We start from the raw sequence: 15,667 nt of genomic DNA, 5'->3' as shown, positions 1-15,667 counted from the left end.
GTAGATGACCGGACTGCTTTTGAGCTCAGAATCTTCACAGATCTGCATCTTTTGCCACTTCTCACATTCACAGCTGCATCACAAACATATGTTTGTATTATATCTTCATGCAGTTGTTTTTCTTAGATTTAAAGTGTACATATTATTTATTAATGCAATTTGCACTACTCCATATCTATTTTTTTTAACAAAAGCTTCAAAGGAAAAATGGAAGCGCTCAAATGATTTTCTTCTTGTTGAAGAAAATAATTTGCTCGTTCGGTGCAGTCCTGGAATAGAAATACACCCGGTTCTATAGAACAGTTGTTCTAGGGGAACAGTGTTGCACATCATAATGAAAAGTTAACACACAGACAGCCACAGACGCGCTCTCAGTGCTCTGCAGCAAGCGAGAAATGATGCAAATGAGGGAAATCCACAGAGTGGACCAAACTAATGACTGTTTTTGATGACCAAATTGTGTCAGTCATGATCTTTTCTTACCTGAAATGTATTCGTTTTAACCTCAGAGCTTCTCCAAGTCTGCTAAACCATGCATCATTATCGACTCATCTAAACACACACATCAAAGAGGGTTTCGGCCTTTTGCCAAAGGAAAATTACCAGGACTGTGACATAAATATCTTCAACCTGTACTTTTTTACAGCGGGCTTTAATTTACTCAAGTTTAAAACAATTTTTTTTGTTTAGAAAAAGGCTGAAAATACCAGGATAACGCATAAACTCCTTTTAACTAAGTTAACAGAGACGCCTTCCCTTAACCATATGTAGAGCAGAAGCTGTTCTGAGGCAGGAAAAACCCCATTCTGTTTGTGTGTTTTACTTGTTGCCTTGCTCTGAGTTCATAGTTGAAGACTTCTTTGCACTCAGAGAGACTTAGCGGTCGGTTTCATCTGACCTGTGAGCGTTTGAACCTGTGACCACGTTAAACAAAGAGGGCGGCCAGCGGGAGACCTCTCAGGCAATTAGAAGTTAGGATGAAAAGCAAAATGTGTCATTCTTAACTTGTCATCGAGTCTTTCCGTGTGCCTAACATGGCATTGCAGCATAACATAACTGTTGATGACTGGCTGTTGATGTCCACATCTCTGCGAGCGTGTGGACTGTGGTGCGGCAGAAGTGAAACTCCGGCTTGGTCGGCAGATTAATGGTAAAACCCTTTAGCACCAGCAGAGAAGATCTCAGCCACCGCCCCTCCTAACATCCACATGCAGATCGGGGATTTTTTCTCTTTCTTTAACACAAAAAGTCAGTTATGCAAGTCCTACCGAGAGAATGAAATTTATCCTACAATCAAGTTTCTATTCTTCTCAGTGGACTATTTGCAGAATGAACCTCAGGACAAGAAAGTACTGGTTTGAAGGATCACGAACGTTGCGGTTCAGGGGAAACACTGATGTGGTGATGAGTAGAAAGGGTAAAGGAGTGAAAGCTGTGACTCACACTATCACCTCGAATGAACCTGCTGCATCCAGGAAGCACCGACTTTAATGAGGTCAGGACATGAAGATGACCACGAACTGCTAAAACAGATTTATTTCTACAGAATCTCATGCAAATGAGTACGAGAAATCCTCCACTACATCCCACGCTTCCTATTTTATGTTTTCCCTGAGAACGGCTCAGTGTATTAAAGAGCCTTTGTCGCACGCATGGTGGATCTTCTTTAAAGTCGTCTGTACGTTCTGCATCCGAGACTCTAATCCTCTGATTTTCAGGAGACCCCGCGCTAATGACAAAGATTACACAGGACTTCTGTCACAGCTATGAAGCGCCACAAGTGACGGCTGAACTGCCCGGAGATGTCTGCATCTCTGTCGGGACATGACTGGGCTGTAAGTGTTCAAAGTGCAGGCAGCATCTTTCATATTTATAATTCATTTAAGCCTCAACATGAGAAAGCAGACTCTGAAATGTTTTTTTCTCTCTCTCATGTAAACATTAAATTCATACAAGTCCAACTTTTGCTTTTCCTGAAACAAACTTAAGGCACACAAGTCTCGGGTGTTTTGTAATTGGTTTTATTTTCTTGTCACGCAACTTAGAGAAAGTACACAACACAGCTTAAGCTATTTACAGTCTGTGTTAGCAAATTTTCAGGATTTCTCAGCTGATCTGTGAAATCAACAGAAATATAAAAGTGCACCTTTAATCGTTTAGTTTGTTTGATGATGAACTGGCTTCCTCTTTCTCTTTAACCGCTGTCATCTCTAGCAGAGCTGATTCATCCATAATGCTCACATTTTAAAATGTTACTTTTTCCACCTTTTACTGCATCCATGCACCTGTAAATACACTGTAACAGCAAAGTAGTAAGGTGGAAATGATTCTTTTAGTGTTAGGGTGAAAGTCAGAGAAGCAGAGAAAAGCCCTGACTCTTTGAACTCAGATGTAAGGTTGTGCCAAGGCAGAATTGAAAGAAATTGGGGGTTCCTCAAAGATTTGACGACCCAGATCCAAAAACAGAGAATTGTAATTAGAGAATTTGGTCTTTTTCTTTCTGTACCACTTCATATGTAATACAACAGGAACTGCAGCTATTTCATATTTCCTTGCAGGTGTCGCTGCACCGCTGCACAAAATGCTCCCAACGGGCACCAAACTGACAACCCCAGAGTTATAACCATCTAAACGGCTTAAATTACAGCCAGTGAAACAGAGCATGTGCTTGACTGAACGGTTATTCCCCTGCAGCTTCGCTCTGTGCCTGCAGATGCCTCATATTCCTCAGTGTCATGATGACTCCTCTTTTTCGTCGTAGCAGTGGCCTTCAGCTTTTTTTGTCCTGTGAGATCTCCCAAAGTGAAGCTAATGCTAACATGTTAGGTGTCTGTTAATAAGAACAACCCCTATCACGATTAGCATTAACCTCAACCTGGGACCATGCTTGAAGGCTCCCGTGCTTCACTCCCATGCTTACCTCACTGCCGGCGGTGTTGAAGGTGTCCTGCAGGGGGTGACAGACAGTCTGATTAGAGAGCATTTATACACACCAGCTGCAATGTTTCCTTCACTACAGAAGCTACAAAGCGGCACAACACTGTGACTTTGTGGAAATCTCGATTTTAGCTGCAATATCAAAGATTTAAGAGGATCTCCTTAACGTTCTTTCTCATTCTCTCTTATAATTAAAAATACTTCAAAATGAGGCTTTAAGGCAGAAGGACTGTGCTGATAGTTCAATTCTGATTATTCTTACTCCATTAGTTGGAAATCAAACATATAAACTGATCACTGCCCTCAACACTGAGCTCTTTTCCCCTCTTAAGTTTGACATTCAGTTAAATTGAACTAAATGTCATAAACTCATGTGTGTGATCCTCTAAATTCTTTGTCTGTACCTGGACTGGGCTTTAAAAGACTGAAAAAGTCCAGGTGTGGCACAGCTGGAAGTAAAGTTATGTGTCTGCCGTAACTCCCCAGAGACACCGCGAGCAGCAACAGGATGTAGCAGGTGCTGTTATGTTGACTTTGGTTAAGAATCAAGATACTAATCTTGGTTAACAGGAAGCAAGTGTAAGTTTGTGTGTGTCTGTTTGTTATAGTGGTAGTTATGAAGCTACTGACCTGTCTCAGCAATGACAAAACACTTCCTCAGCAACCGGTCTCTCTCTCTCTCTCAGTCTCTCTCTTTGTCCTTCCTCGCTTAGCTCTTCGCTCTCCTCAGTTTCTTTTCCTCCCCTCTGTCTGATTCGCTTGTTTGCTCTTGTGTAAGTGTAAACCAACTAGTGGGTATTCTTGACTTTTATAGGTGTGCGTGACTCATGTAAAATCCCCTTTGCTATGAGTATGACTATTAAAAGACAACAGAATCACATAATACTTTTCTGAAAGTTGCCATTTATCTGTTATGTAAATGCTGCCTACATTGGATGAATATGCGTAGATTTTTTTTTTTTTTTTTTTAGGATTTCAAGCATTTACTTATTATTTATGTGCACTGTGAGAATAGCAGTAAAGGCGAACACAAGCATGATGGCAGTTTTACCCTCTTCAGTCTAAATTTAAATACATATTTGAGTCACAGACCTGAAGAGGTTGAATGAGGACACCAAAATAATTGGTGCTTTAAAAAAAAAAAAAAAAAAAAAAAAGTTAAACTGAAGCTGATAGCAGTTGAGGTAAAACCCAATAATTATTTATTTCATGTTCTCAAATACCTTTTTTAGGGCTCTTTATGTCTGGTTAAGGTAACTTTGCTCACTTTTTCAGAGTGTCTACACTTTGTGCTAGGGGCAGTGTACAGTGCTAAAGAGCTAACTGTATGCTAATAGACTGACAAGCAGCTCTGTTCATTATGTTAGCATGCCAACAGCTGCTAGTTACTTCACAAAGTGACGCTTTAAAAAAAAGAAAAAGAAAGAAAAGAAAAACAGAAAAATAAGTCATGTAATTTTTAAAATTTACCTAAAATGAACTCATGAAAGCAAGTTTAAAGGAATCCTTTCAATAACTGTGGTGGAACTTCCCTTAAGATCACAATCATCAACTGAGTGGCATGGTAGGGAAAAACATCACCATTCATCATCTGAGAACCATGAATTTTACATTTCCCAGTGCTGGTGGCGTTTTGATTTCATCACCGGGCCCCTGATGTAAGTTACTAAAAACCCCCAAAATAAAACCGTAAATGCTGGCTTCATGCTGTCACTAGAGGAAAGGTTGAAAATTAATTTTCCCAAGGGACAACATGAGAAAATGGGACTGCCATGGCCACACCAATAAGATGAACTCAGTTCTGTTGCTTTTTATCTCTTTATAAACTGCCACTGGTGAACTTACATGCTATAATTAGGCAGTGGAAACGTGACGTAAGTGTGGTAAAAATACCAACATTCTTAGACGTTAACTGTTTTAGTTACATCTTCAACATTATGGTTTATTTTTAGCACACACTTACACCTGCTGGTGTACAGCACAATGCAAAAACACCATTACAATATCAGTTCTAGGCTCATTTCAGTCACATGAACGTTTCTCCCTGTCAGATTTGGGCAGCCGTAAGTTGTAACACCTGTCCCACTTCAGCCCCAATCTATCCAAGCATGCAGGTGCCAGTATGAACAATCACTTTCTGTTGTCCCTTTCACTGAGTGCATTGCTGCCAGCTCTTTCATAATCTCAAACTCTTTTGCTATCCCACACACAAAGATGATTAACCGGACTCTGTCACAAACATTACAGCCAAGGGGAGAGTCAAAATTGTCAGATTTGCCAATATGTTCTCAATCAGTGTTGCATACATCTACAAAAGGAGCAGGTAAGACCAGCTTTGTGATAGAGAGCCATTATCTGATGGGAGTTTATCAGAACATTTGATGGCTGAAATGGGACAGACTGCATGATGTATACTTGCCTACATCTGAATAACCAATTCCCACTGCTTAGTCAATGAACAATGTCCTGGTCTGCACCAAAGGAAAAATTCAGTTTCCTTTAGGGGGGGGAAGGTTGTGTGTAAGATACTTCTCATGACATTTTCATACAAATTTGTGGCTGTCACAGAAGTCTCATGCACTCACACTGTTTTCGAATTTGCACCTTTACTCACACATTTATTGAAGATCCATTTCTTACCAAATGCCAGCAACATCAGTGATCGTTATGACTGTGCACAGCTGAAATGACAGTGTTTTCTGTTTTGTCAGTTATGGGAGTGTCACTGGTGGGGATTTTGAACGAGACCCTTTTCCACTAAATGACTGATCCTGCGTGTAAGATCCTCATTACATATCTAAGGTGCCGCTGTCCCAGAATGCTATTGCTTCAAACGTTGGCTTGTGGTAACCCAGTAAAGAAGTCATACTGAGAAGCAATATTTCTGAGAAGGCAGGAGCCGCCCCATCCTTTCTGACTGCCACTCCGCCACTGCTCCAACAATGACAACAGCACCGCGTGGAGCTGGTCTGTTGCTTCATGCAACCCGTTCTTGTTTCGTGTAACAAACTCTTGTCACACATAAATCATTCCTTTCAGCGTGTCAAAGAGGAAACAGAAGATATAGTGATGATGTATTAGTAGAAGGGAAAAGACTGAAAGTACACGTGGAGGCGGGGGAGAAACAGAGAAGTGCAAAAGGGACCACCCCCTTTACATACTGGAAATTTATGCGTTTCAAAGCAGTCCTCACTTCTGTCTCGTTTTCTGTCCCCCCCCCCCCTGCAGATTACATATTTAGGAAGTGAGGTGCTTTATATGTTTCCCTTTTTGCTATTTTTTCTAAAGAGGCTTTATACAAAAGAAATAACTGTGTGTTGAAAGAGAGAAAGTGTCTATAACATTGAATTGAAAACAACTACACAAAGGTGTTAAGGGGAAAGCAGATCCTAATCTTCTGTAGAATTGAAGGGACAAACCATATAATTTTGTGAAGGTGATATTTAACGCCTTCACTATTACCTCATCTACTTGCAGTTCTTTTCTAAGCTACTACAAAAGAAACTATAAATGAAGAATAACTTTCTTTTCTCTCTGTGTGTCAATGAAAGACAGGTTTCCACGTGGGCAACCAGATAGCGCCTCTGTTTTCCTGTCATATGTGGGATATGTATGAGAGGCCTCGGCAGACGTGCAGCTGATATGATCTGATGGCACTTCTGCCCTCCGATGCCGTCATCCCGTGTTGGCCTGCGTGCCCAAAGTCTTTGACATATGTAGCGCCACAGGGAAACTTTTATACAAAGGCCCGACAGACGACGTTTGTGGAGTAGAGGTTTCCCCCGATCAAAAGCCATGCATCTAAAATTAGCTGGTTTAGAGGAAGTGTGCGAAATGGAAAGACCAACGCTGGTTATGAATCAATTCCACAAACTGCTTTAAATATTGCACACCTCTCTGCTTTTTTTTGTTTTACTTATAGGAACTAATTCTCCACATCAAAAGATTCCCTGAAAATTTTTTCCAGATCATACTGTTACCCTAAAAACTTTGCACTGTTTGAGCAAAAAGATTTCCAGCCCTGAGGGTTTGCCACTAGTTAGCATACAGCTAATTTTTATGTTAACGGTTAGTATGTAGAACTGTGATGATTCTATCGAAACAGAAACTAAATCAAGGGTTTTTGCTCAATATTTGAAATTGGAAACCTGTGAAACACATAAAAAATGAAAAGTGTAGTTTCCAGAACAGTTTAAAAGCACTGCACCTCAAGAAATGTCACATGGCCTGTGCAGTACAAGAGCACTACTTATGGGTCCATTACATCTGGTGTTTCTGCCCTGGCGATCATCAGCGTGACGTCACAGCCTTTGGAGCAAGCCGCCGCTTTGGCCAATTGTTTGCGTCTCATTTTTGTAACTTCACGCATTGTGCCAGTGCAACCAGGCTGAAGACATGAGCGTACGATTGTGTTTTAAAGATATATCACTACAAAAGCTCAGAGATTCATAGAGTGCACAGAGGCGTTGTTGTGGCAGAATAAAAAGTTGAAACTTTATGTAAAAAAAAACTTTGAAAAACAAACATACAAACTGGAATTTCTTTGTTTCCAGTTTTGACTTTCTCCTCCTGTACCAGCGCTGATGTGGAGATTTTGTCTGAGCGGCGACACCCATCATTCAGGAGAAGACCTGCTCCTAAGATTTGCTGTAAATGGTACAGAGCTGCAGTCATATCATCATAACTGAGCACTTAGACTCAGGCTGTGTGGTTGGAAACCCCAATCAGTCAAAATTCACAGCAGAAGATTCCTAAACTAGAAGATAAAGCCAATGTGAAAGCTATAAAAACTGCACTAATGGCCACAAGAGGCGGTCTCCAAAAGCAAATCCGACCCCATAGACACCAATGCTAACGTACCCAAATTAAGAGCATTGAAAAGCATATTTATAGCCTAATACAGAAACAGTTTTGGACTTCCACAGAGTTTGTACATCAGATGTGATGGGTGAAATTTTAGTTTTATTAAGCTGCGCCCACACTGGAAGCAATTCACTCATCGCTTTGAAGCTGACAGTTTTTGCTAGTGGGCATTCCTGGTTCCGGTTGCCAAGGTGAACCTCTAATGTACACTTTCACTGGTTTGCCTGCAAGTTGAAAAAAGTTCCTCTTGGGTCCCGCCTACTTCCTGACGCCCACAGTTATTACTTTCTGTGGTCTCTGCTAGCCACTTCACTGGAAATTGCTTCCAGTGTGTACGTAACTTTATTTTCTTACATATATATGTATAGTAGTGCGTTGCAACAGTACAGTTTATGAATGAAGCATGCTAAACAAACTAGCCTATTCATCGAAATATGGTAACTTCTGGCTCCAAAGAAGACCCACCATGTCAGCCGCTGAAACGCTGCGGGTGTCATCATAGTGAGCAATATCCATGTTTTACACCATAACTGGTTATTCCCAAACCCGGAGACCATGAGCATTCATAACTTGTGAATGGTCAGCCATACATCCAGGCAGTGACGCTGCCAAGCATTTGGACAAGTCAACTGTGTCTACATATATGCAGGACGTGAACAAACGAAGAAGCATGGGAACACAGACCTCAGTATTATACACACCACTGCACGTTTTCGTGACGTCATTGAGCAAAGTCCCAGGTGAAGGTAGGCGGTGGTGACTGAACCCCAGAGTTTAGATGCTTTTGGTGGTGGTAGAGCAAAGAATGCAGTTAGTAAATTGAGATTTTTGGACAGAAAACCTGAAAGAGGTGGAAACAGGGGAGACCTGCACGACACACTGCCTGAAAGGGAGAGCGACAGAACAAAGATGAAAGAGCAAGGATTAGGGGTTGGTTGGCTCAGAGAACATGGGCAGGTAGATTACTTGACATGAAATTTTGAATGAGCTGAATTTCAGAGCGTGGGAAGGGGAAGTAACAAAGAAAACTGAGCAGCAAGCTCATGAATCAATCAATGAAGATGCTATCTAAAATGTAAATAAAAACAGAATCTCAAACTCAGATTTTATCCACAGTGGAACACAGAAAACATGAAATGTTTAAACCGAGAAAATCATTGTGAACTTGATGGCAGCAACTCAATAAAAGGTTGGAAATTTAAGAGGTAATAGATCATTAACATGATTGGGTGTAAAAAGAGGATTTTGGAGTGTCAGAGTTTCTCAGAAGTAAAGATTTGCAAAGGTTCAGTAATCTGAAAAAAAAAAACTGGATCTATAAATTTTGGAACAATTTCAGAATAATGTTCTTTAACAACCAAAGATTCCTAAAATCTGAAGAAATCTCTGTGCGCAACGGACAAGGCTAAAAATCAGTATTAGCACTGTAAAGAATGATCCATTAAATAATAGCTAGATATATTTGTTGTTGTTGTTTTTTAAATTGGATTTTTTATTGAAGCTTCAAACAATTAAAAGAAAAAAGAAATGAAATAGCATCACTTCCAAAACTCATTATCTCTGAACACACACCCAATAATCTGATTTATATTTCTCACTTTCAAGAAAAGGTCTGACACGACGTCTGTTCGACAGTTCAGATTTTGACCAGGGAGACTACCTCAAGGTTGCAGCCATGTCTGCTGAGCACTGAAACCTTGAGGAACCTGAGCACTCTGCTTCCTGTGATGAAACCCTTGATGGGGGTGGTCTCTTCTGGGAAGTTGGTGCCCCTGTTCCTCTTCACGGGGCACATGGTGCCACTAAAGTGTTTGATGAGTATGAAAATGATGTGACTCAACCCTACTGAACCCAACTTTGGGAGATTTTGGACCAACCTGTTTTTTAAATAGATGCAGTGACATTCAGCGCTGGTTTGACTGGATTCTCTGAATCTGATATACAATAAATGATTAAATCTTCAAATTCACTGCAATTTTACAATGAGTAACATAATGTCGAACCTTGTAACCTCTTTACCCACACAGTTTTCACAGTGATGAATCCCCCATGCCCCATCATTATTTCTAAATGAGTCAGCAATTCTCTCTTTAACACAAGTAGATGTCACATGTTTCACCAATATTATTTGGGGTTTTTTGGTTTTTTAAATTAATAAGTCAAATTTCACAAGAATTCTACATCAATAGAAATCTGCATTCTGTGGTTGAATTAGTCGTTAAAGCAAATTCTTTGTTCTCAACAAATTATTTCACACGACAATGACAAAGCTGGTGTCATTACATCAGAAGAGCATCTGATCTGAATTTTTAAAAGCAAGAAACATGTTGGCCCTAAAGTGGAAGGTAAATAAGACCCAGCAGGTTCAACCTTACACGTGCATGTTTGTGCAACTAGTAAAGACCATGAGGTTTTATCACTTTTATATCACGATGCTTTTATAACATTTTCCCCTTCCATGTGTTGGTACAAATCACATACAGTTGGTTAATTTAGCTTTTCTAGTGTTACTGCTCAAAAAAATGAAGGGAACACAAAAATAAGACATCCTAGATCTAAATGAATTAAATATTCTCATTAAATACTTTGTTCTTTACATAATTGAATGTGCTGACAACAAAATCACACAAAAATTACTACACTACAGGCTGATCCAACTTTGATGTAATCTCCTTAAAACAAGTCAAAGTGAGGCTCAGTACTGTGTGGGCTCCTGTATGACCTCCCTACAACGCTTGTTCCTGATGTGTGGCGGATGGTCTCCTGAGGGATCTCCTCCCAGACCTGGACTAAAGCATCTGCCAACTCCTGGACAGTCTGTGGTGCAACGTTGCATTGGTGGATGGAGCGAGACATGATGTCCCAGATGTACTCAATTGAATTCAGGTCTGGGGAACGGGCGGGCGAGTCCATAGCATCAATGCCTTTGTCTTGCAGGAACTGCTGACACACTCCAGCCACATGAGGTCTAACATTGTCTTGCATTAGGAGGAACCCAGGGCCAACTGCATCAGCATATGGTCTCACAAGGGGTCTGAGGATCTCATCTCAGTACCTAATGGCAGTCAGGCTGCCTCTGGCAAACACATGGCTGTGCGGCCCTCCAAAGAAATGCCACCCCACACCATTACTGACCCACTGCCAAACCAGTCATGCTGAAGGAAGAGCACAGGGCGCCAGTGGTGAAGTTGCCAATCTTGGTGTTCTCTGGCAAATTTTAAACGTCCTGCACGGTGTTGGGCTGTAGGCACAACCCCCACCTGTTGAGGTCGGGCCCTCATGCCACCCTCATAGTCTGTTTCTGACCGTTTCAGCAGACACATGCACATTTGTGGCCTGTTGGAGGTCATTTTGCAGGGCTCTGGCAGTGCTCCTCCTGTTCCTCCTTGCACAAAGGCGATCCTGCTGCTGGTTGTTGCCCTCCTACAGCCTCCTCCACGTCTCCTGATGTACTGGCCCGTCTCCTGGTAGCGCCTCCATGTTCTGGACACTACGCTGACAGACACAGCAAACCTTCTTGCCACAGTTCACACTGATGTGCCATTCTGGATGAGCTGCACTACCTGAGCCACTTGTCTGGCTTGTAGACTCCGTCTCATGCTACCACTAGAGTGAAACCACCGCCAGCAATCGAAAGTGACCAAAAAATCAGCCAGAAAGCATAGATACTGAGCAGTGGTCTATGGTCACCACCTGCAGAACCACTCCTTTATTGGGGATGTGTTGCTAATTGCCTATAATTTCTACCTGCTGTCTATTCCATTTGCACAACAACATGTGAAATTGATTGTCAATCAGTGTTGCTTCCTAAGTGGACAGTTTGATTTCACATAAGTGTGACTGACTTGGAGTTAAATTGTGTTGTTTAAGTGTTCCCCTTATTTTATTTTATTTTATTTTATTTTATTTTATTTTATTTTATTTTATTTTATTTTATTTTATTTTTTTGAGCAGTGTATATCTATTTAAAAGCATGAAATCCTTGCAGACATCACATAATCTGTAATTAATGTGCAGGAAATCAGTTTTGCTTTGTTCATTCACAATTTCAGCTTTACTTTCTGTAATAATCTAAATAAATAAACCCAGCAATAAAACAACACTTCAAACTAATACTGACCAAATAAATAAACATCTAAATGTCCCCCCCACACACACACACACTAATATGGATCTAATTTTAAACAAGTCAAAATATATACTGAAACATTATTTTGTGCTTTTCTGCTAAAAATGAGACTTTCTACGACTTTCTTCATTGGTGTTTTTTTTTGTTTTGTTTTGTTTTGTTTTGTTTTCTTGGTTTTTTAAACTCCCAATTAATTGACCAGAAGGTGGCACTGACTACAACATAAAAACTTGAAAGTGTAGCTGCATTCTTGCTTTTAGTTTACATATAACAGGTTTTATATTTTAAATACATTTTATCATCGATATATCTGGAATAAATTTTGAATGAAAGTGACATGGGGCAACAAGCCAGTGTACAGTGTGACAGTTCTTCATAAAAAGTGTCTTTTTTCATAAAAAGAGTCTTTTTTTTAGTACATAGTAGTTGGACACGTGGGAAGGCAGTGTTTCATAAATATGTGTCATATATGTCAAATGCAACAGTACAAACAGTCCAGGATCTCAGGAGAAACACATCTACTGTAGACTCCGGTGTCAAGGAAAACACTCCTAAAAACACAGAGAGAGGGCAAAACCTCTTTGTTATTTACCAAATAAAACAAATCTCTGTTTAAATGAGAAGAAGACGAAGGAGATGATCGTGGATTTCAGGAGGGGAAGACACACACACACCCCTGCACGTCGGAGGATCTGCAGTCGAAGTAGTACCCAGCTACAAGTACCTGGGTACGTACCTAGATAGGAACCTCACCTGGAAAAACAACACTTCCAGCCTGATCAGGAAGGCTCACCAGAGGCTCTACTTCCTGAAGCGGTTGAGGCGTGCGGGACTTGAGAGCTCAGTCCTCGTCTCCTTTTACAGATGTGTGATGGAGAGTGTTCTGTGCTCTGGCATCACCGTGTGGCACGGAAACTTCACTGTGTCAGAGAGGAAAGCGCTACAGAGGGTGGTGAAGGCTGCACAGAGAGTTGTCGGAGGTAGCCTCCCAACCGTCACAGACATTTACAGGCATCTACAGATCCAGGAAGAGGGCCACCTGTATCATGAAGGACCCCACTCACCCAGCACACACACTCTTTGTCCTTCTCCCCTCAGGCAGGAGGCTGAGGAGCATTAAATGCAAAACTACCAGACTGAGAAACACATTCCAGAAGTTGTGAGACTTCTCAATGCATAATGGACAAGAGCTGATATTGTAGCACCTTAATCACTACTGACACTTACTGACACCGTCACTTTATCAGTGCTGGTCATCATGCCCTTTTGCTGCTAAAGTATTTATACCTACATTCTATATCCATACTCCATACTGGTACTCAGGTTGTGCACTCTATTTATTGTATTATTTTATTACTTGTTATTCTGTTTTGTTTAAAAAAAAAAAAAACATTTTTTAAAAATTCTGTTTCTTCGTTATTCTGTTTCTTTTCGCTCCGGGACCGTGTGTGCATAATTTCGTTCCACCTCATGTAAACATGTGATGCAAGTGACAATAAAGCTCCTCGAATCCCTTGAATCCTTGAATAAGCAGCATTGCCATCTGGTGGTGTACTTTTGCAAGTAACAGGAACCAGGCAGCTTGTTTACTGCACAGATGCAGTCCTGCTTCCATAAATACACTTATAAGATCTACAAAAAGAACTTTTTCAAAAACTATAAATCTCTGCAGTCCCCTGGTGTTTTAGGAAATTGTCTTTAAAAAAAAGTTCAGATTCAATCGCTGGCCTTTGGGCTGAGATCACAACACTGGTTTTGTGTGCTCATTTAGGTCCATTCAAAAGAGCCTGAAAAGCTCCAGTAGAGCAAAATAATCATTAATGATTCTGTAGTGAAATGTGAGCGTGCTGGTGTCGCTGACCATCCTAACACCTCTGAACATGTGGCCAGGTATTCTTGAGCTACACCCTTCCATTGACATTTCAATCAGATGACTCATCAAGTTGTTCAAGTAATGTGCAGTGCATCACTTTTTACCCATTGTTCAACTGTTATAAAAATGGGAGTGCCCATATTTAGCTTCTAAATACTTTTCAGGAGAGGACACAAGGCCACATGCTTGGCATAGGCTCAGACACATCCACATTTCAGAATGGATGACTGGAAAAAGACCATGATAACTGCTGAATCTGAGTTTGAGATGTCTGGCAGCTACAGGAGGGTGCATGTAGGAGATAAACAGGAGACATAGTATTATGAAAGTAAATGAAGCGCCCAGTCATGGTGAGGAGAATATGCAAGTCTGAAGTTGTCTAGACAACTTAGACTTTGGGACCCTGCTTGGCCAGATTGAGATTTGATATCTGAAGGGTTGTAATTTGAAACTTTATATAATAAAGTCAAACACTGGACCCAATTTTTAGCCTTCTTCCTCTTCTTTAGGGGTCACCACAGTGGATGATCTTCCTTCAGTCAACCTTTCCCTAATATGCTCCTCTGTAACACCAACCGTCTGCATGTCCTCGTTCACTAAATCCATGAATCTTCTCGGCGGTCTTCCTCTTTTCCTCCTGCCTGGAAAATGTTGTCGCACACTCTCTCCTCTGCACGCATCCAAACGTCAGCCTGAGCTGTCCCTCTGATATACTCACTTCGTTTTTCTCAGTGCCACAGTCACCAAACAGTACATCATAGCTGGTCTCAGTTTCAAGCCTCAAGCTGAGAATCTGGCCATCACAAATTTCTTGACATTTTAAAACTAGATGTCATGAGCAACTTAGAAACAGAGGACACTGCACACTCACACAGCAGCAACTATCAGATAGAAAGTAGCCACATACTAAAGCATGGCCTGCTGTATCTTTGATTTTACTCTAAACGAGAGCAAAATTTGTACAATTATCCTCACGTTAAACTCAAAGAGACTTCAGACTAGTAAGCGAGACCATAAACTCATCAGGAAAGTCTTTATAGAGGTTTTATAACCAAGTGAGCCACAGATCCCCCGCGGGTTGTGTCAGGAAGAGCATCCGGTGTAATAAAAAACAATAATTAAATAAAAAAACATGCAGAGCTACCCTCTGTGGCGAACTCCTGTGAATAAAAGACCATTTTTAAGTAGCTGTTTAAAGATCCATGCGCTTTCCCATAAGACTTCTATACCAGGGGTGTCTAACATAAGGCCCAGGGTCCAGAACTGGCCCATCGAAGACTTGAATCCGGCCCACTGACTTTATAAGATGTGAAGACATGCATAGATTTTGAACTTTTAACTGAAATTTTATAAGGTGTTCATAAACAGCTTTTCCTATTGATAAAAACTGCTCATTGCCAGCGGTATTTAAATAACACCAAAGTGATTAACTAAGAGATAAGCAATTACATTTCAGTGAAGTTCCTGTTTTTCTACTATTAGTGAATCTGCAGTTAATTAACAATAACTTTTTTTATAATTACAGATCAGCCTGTGCAATGAACTATCATAAAAAGTTACCACCGCTCCCGCCCACTTTACATGAAAATGGGCTGTATGTGGCCCACGATGTAAAATGAATTTGACATTCCTGTTTTACATTACGTACCCTGCTGGCTAATTAGCAAGACTGCAGGTTTAATGTGAGCCGATTTCACTTTACACACGCCGAGCCTACCTCAGGAAGGCTCTAGTCCCAGCCTCTGCAAGTAAACGTCAAACGGCACGCACAGGCGTGATCTGGAGCGTCTCGTGAAAGCAGAAAGCTGTCTTGAATTAATCATTTTCAATTATCACGAGAGTGTTTTGCTGTGAGGAGCACCTTC

Source organism: Oreochromis aureus, linkage group 1, assembly GCF_013358895.1.
Source record: "Oreochromis aureus strain Israel breed Guangdong linkage group 1, ZZ_aureus, whole genome shotgun sequence".
Classification (NCBI taxonomy): Eukaryota; Metazoa; Chordata; class Actinopteri; order Cichliformes; family Cichlidae; genus Oreochromis; species Oreochromis aureus.
The sequence above is the reverse complement of the archived record's forward strand: the minus strand, read 5'-3'. Positions refer to the sequence as shown.